Source organism: Sapajus apella, unplaced genomic scaffold (genome assembly GCF_009761245.1).
Source record: "Sapajus apella isolate SASKATOON/1434 unplaced genomic scaffold, GSC_monkey_1.0 scaffold31, whole genome shotgun sequence".
Classification (NCBI taxonomy): domain Eukaryota; kingdom Metazoa; phylum Chordata; class Mammalia; order Primates; family Cebidae; genus Sapajus; species Sapajus apella.
The window spans coordinates 24,542,329-24,547,396 of record NW_022436971.1 but is presented as its reverse complement, the minus strand read 5'-3'; the positions used below and the strand labels follow the sequence as shown (position 1 = coordinate 24,547,396).

Below are 5,068 nucleotides of genomic sequence, written 5' to 3'. Positions count from 1 at the left end.
GGGTCCCTGTGTTCCCAGGAGGAGGTGGGGAGGGTCCTGTGTTTCCAGGAGGAGGTGGGGAGGGTCCTGTGTTTCCAGGAGGAGGTGGGAAGGGTCTCTGTAGTTCCAGTAGGATGTGGGGAGGGTCCTGGGAGAGCTGAGGTGAGTGCTGTCTTATCCTGACTTTTACACAGATGAGTAAGTGGCCCAAGGGTATGGACATGGTAGGTGGAATGTCCAGAACTTTACTCCCTTTGTCCTTTGCCAAATTCTGTTCATTTTGGTTAACTGACCTAGACCCCTGACCCCCTAATGTATAAGGTGTGAGGCCTCTTGAGGGTACAGCACCTGGTTCTTAATATGTATTATAATGTTCCCTCTTGTCTATTCGTTTCTGATAAAACGTTCTAGTTCAGCGACGATCTGAAGTTCCCTGAGCTGCTGCAGGGCACCAGAGGCTGTTTTCCATCTGGCTCTTGAATTGTATAATTTGTGCTTCACAGACAGGAGCTTTATTCTCATTTGACAAGTTAGGTTTTAAAAGACCTAGTAACTTTTTTTAAATCTGGTAAGGAATAGAACTTTCTTTGTGACCCTGGTTCAAATATTTGGTGACACGGGACACAGGACATGGTGGCTGAGTGTGTGGTGAGGGGAAAAGCAGCTTCTTAAGGCAGCTTCCTGTGTGGTCATGGCATGCCACCCCGTGGGACTTGCCTCCACCCACAGCGCCAACATCTAATCTCTTTAAGTCACAAAAAATTATGTGTTGTTTTTCTGATGGCTCTAATACTTTAAGAATTTTTCCAAAATCCTGGTGAAACATTTAAAATGTAAAAATATAATGTCAAAGACAAATGATATATGTTATACTTTAGTATAGGTTTTCATTCACGAAACAAGAAAAAAGGAACACTTAACATTTTTCTCCATCATGGGAAACATTTAAATGCTTTGCATTTAAATGTTTTAAATGCTTTGTATTTAAATGAGGAATGCAGCCTTAAGATTGTCATCTTTTTAGAAAGACAGTGGCTTTTACAATTCACATTTTTTAGGTCTGTTCTGATCCTGGTCTGATCTGGGGTCCTCTCTGCTCTGCCTGTGCTGTCACCATGTCCTGGGGGTGGCATGGGACTGCTCTGCAGGGCATGGAGACTGGGCACTTCTTTTTTGGGGACAGCGTGGGCCAGCTCCCCAGTTCACGGTGACCGGGCGTTGCCTCCTGCCTTGCCTCTCCAGGCTCCAATGGTTTTGTTTTCTTAGACTGTTGCTTCATGTAAGTCTTGGTTTTGTCTGCTTTGTTTATAAGGACCTGAACTTAAAGAATCAATAATAGTTCACCTATTAAAATGTAAACTCTCAGGGGTATTATTTAGGAAAGTGAGGTCAAGCCTCCCCTTCAAAAATACTATCTCGAAGATACTTTTTAAGCCAAATTTCTGAAAAAAGGTTCAATTAACAGAAAATCTAGAGTCCTATTTTTGAAAGTCATATTTTAGGCTAAAAGTTCCACAATATCTCAGCAATGCACTTTTCCTCTAAATCATTTCCACAGTATCTCTCTCTCTCTCACACACACATGCACACTTACCGGCTACCAGTGGATTCACACACACCAAGATCACGTGTTCACTGACTCAAGGCCTCTTTTCCCCACTTGACGGTGTTCTGAAGGGCAGTGTGCTCGATTTTTTGGCATCTACCCGACACCTAACACAGGCACGACTGAAAGCACTTGTTGAATACATGAAATGAATAAAATAGGAATGGTCACATTCTCATGTTCAAGCCAATTTTCAAAAGTGGATTTACAAAAAGTGGCAGCATTTTCCAGGCCATGGTGAGCCTGTCCCTGAATAGGGACCTCAGGTTCCCACCAGACACTAGGGCTTCGTGTGCATTTGCAATTCTGGGCAATCTTACGGAATATTTTAGGCAACAGTTGTGCTTGCTACTACCCTCGGTGAAATCCATGCCATTTCCCCATGGTTTTGGTGTAAATGGCTGTGGGGATGGCTGTGGGGATGGTTAACGTTCATACATGAGCAAACCTTGACTCTGGGTAGTTAGATTTGCAGAACGCCCTGCAGAGCCCAGGGACCGACCTGCGGGTTCCCAGGTGCACGCATCATAGAGACTCAGTCACCTGCACATTTACATCACTGAAGACTGTTTTGGCTGCAGGTAAGCGCACCCTCAGTCCTTACTTCAATGACAAAAAGTGTTCAGGGCAGAGGGACCAGCTGGCATTCAGGAAGAACAAGAACCGGCTGTCCTGACCATGGAGGCCCCGGCATCCCTCCTGGACTGTCTGAAGACATAAAGGTCTCGGTTTCTTCCTGGTCATGTGGGAGGATGTAGAGCCCTCTGCATTTCTTGGTTGTCTTCTGAGAAAATGGGCCTGCAGCATCCTCTCGGTCACTGTCTGAGGACACGGAGACCCGGGCGCCTCTGCTGCTTCCTGCAGGTTAGTCAGCTCCAAGCACCGCTCTGTGCATGAACGTCTGAGAGCTTCAATGCTCCTGTTGGAGTCGATTATCCCAGACTTGATGGCTTGGATATAAAAAGTGTACAGACACACCAGGATGGTGAGGTCCAGGATAAACAGCAATTTATCCACCCCCATGTGGAAAACCCTGATCTGATGGTTCCTCTGCGTAACTCCAGTCACCCAGTGCCTCACCTCGCTGGTCTCCAGCCTCCTGGTCCAATCTGCTGGGGCCACCTCTCACCTTTCCGGACCCTCCCTCTCCTGTTGGCAGCACCCTCCTTCTGGCAGAAACAGCTCTTCCCGCCTCACTCCTCAGTCTTCTCTTCACACAGATACCATGAATACCACAGTGGCCTCCTGAAGGCAAAGGCAGTATGACATTTGCCCAGATTCCTGTGGGGCTCCCCATAAAATGCAAATTCTACCAGTGCGCCTTGGCTGGCATCTTCCCTCCTGTCCATTCCCTTCTCCCCCCGACTCCATGGCTGTGTCTCCCCTCTTGTCAGTTCCCTTCTCCTGAGTCATCATCACCTCCTTGCCCCACTGTCCGTGGTTGTGTCTCCTCTCCTGCCCTTTCTTTTCTCCGGGGTCGTCACCCCCCTCCCCCACTGTCCTCACAGCTTCCCAGCTGCACTGGAGAGGGACATTTCCTTCCATTTCCAGTGAAAGGTCTTTGCCATATTAAATCAGTAAAACAAGAAAAACTCCCCTATCTCTTATCAGATTGGAGGACACAGAAAGCATATGTGTTACATGTGTGATGTGGACATTTCCCATGTCATAATTTCAGATGCAGAAACCCCAGCAAAGAGTGAGCACAGGGCAGGGCATCTGCAGCATGGGCTTCACATTCTGGAAGGTTCCAGCTGACTCCCACCCTACCCTTCACTGGCCGAGTAAACTTACAGAAGTTACTTAACCCTTGACCTAGAAGAGCTTCGTCTCACCTGAAAAGGGAAAGTTGTGATTCTAAGGAAAGGAATCTCATAGGTCTTCTCAGAAAAGACAAGTCATTGGGTTGGGCTTAGAGGTTCCATCCGTGGCAAGGTATGAAAATCAAAATGAAATGCCACCGGGCAATAGCATGACATTCTGTCCCCATTCTCCTCTTTGCTCTATAGCCTTTTCCTTCAGAAACAGAACATTTCAGTGTTTTGTATCCACAGAATTTCTGGCTTTGCCTTCTGGAGCCTGGGGAGCACGAATAGAATGAGGAACACGACCTTCTTCGGAGGCAGTTACTCATGAGGCCATAGTGCGGAAAGGGCAAGAAATGTCAGTTATAAAATGTGCATGTGCATTTTAAATGAAGGGTTATTAAAATCCTTCTTTTTCCATAAGGGATCTAAAAAATTAAACAATTTGTACTCACTTGTCAGGTAGCCTGAGTCAATGCCAGGAGAGGCCCCTGCTCTGTCTGGAGTCTCAGTTGCTCGCTGTGGTGAGGGTCTAGTTGCTTGAGGGGTTTGTGTAATGAACTCGTCCTAATACAAGCAAAACACACATCCCTCAGAGTTGTTCAAAAATCAGAAAATAGGAAAAAAATAAATAAATGAGAACACAATATTGACAGGAGAGGAAAACAAAGAATTACTGGGAGATTTGAAGGAGGTGAAATGGGCAAAGGGTAAATTTAGCAATTACATTTAAAGTCAGTGGAGAATTAAATGGAATCATCCATTCTTATGTCCATGTATTTAGGTTTTAAAGTTTTGATTAGTATTCACTCAACACTAATTTCTAACAAAATAGAATATTTTCTTAGTGCTTTCACCACTGAGCTGGTAATATATATCCACTAGTAATTGAAGTAGATCATAACCCCTCCAAAGGAGTCCATAGAATAAACTAATTTTTGAATGGTCACATTTTCTTCAATGAACTCTTATTTTCAAGTTTAAAAAGCTTTACAAATACAGAAAAGCAGAGTGAATAATAGAGCCCATTGCCAGGACTCAGATTTAGAAAAATAAGTTTAATCTGTTGTTATAGCATATTTGTGTTATACATTTGACTTATATTTATAAAATGAAATCTAGTATATATACAACGTTGATTGAAAGGGTTATGAGTAAAGTTTAACCTGATGTTTATTTCTCCAAATCTCTTTGTTCTATATTAACAGGTCAGGACAACTACGGATGGGAAGGCTGAGAGAGGGGTCTCCTTCCCCATGAGGTCCCCACGGTATTTGTCTCCATTCGGAAACTGAGGGATGTCCTTCTCCATCCAGGACTTGGAGCTTCTCCATCCAGGACTTGGGGGAATGGCATTCTCCACCCAGAACTTGGAGGGACAGAATTCTCCATCCACAACTTGGGGGGTGTCTTTCTCAGGATCCAGGGTTCATTATTCTCTATCCAGGACTGGGGGTGTCCCTCTCTATCCAGGACTGGGGGTGTCCCTCTCTATCCAGGACTGGGGTTGTCCTTCTCTATCCAGGACTGGGGGTGTCCTTCTCTATCCAGGACTGGGGGTGTCCTTCTCTATCCAGGACTGGGGGTGTCCTTCTCTATCCAGGACTGGGGGTGTCCTTCTCCATCCACGACCTGAGGGACATCCTTCCTTGGGACAGCACCCTTTCCTATGCCATCC

The 5,068-nt window shown here is 45.5% G+C and overlaps 1 long non-coding RNA gene across 1 annotated transcript in view; it reads right to left on the bottom strand.

The window, feature by feature from the left end:
- Positions 1-4,679, bottom strand: part of LOC116562105 — a 7,431-nt gene extending 2,752 nt beyond the window's left edge. The window contains exon 1 of the long non-coding RNA XR_004273771.1: positions 3,846-4,679. This is a non-coding gene — a long non-coding RNA (uncharacterized LOC116562105). The remainder of the gene's footprint in view (positions 1-3,845) is intronic.
- Between the last annotated feature and the right edge of the window lie 389 nt (positions 4,680-5,068).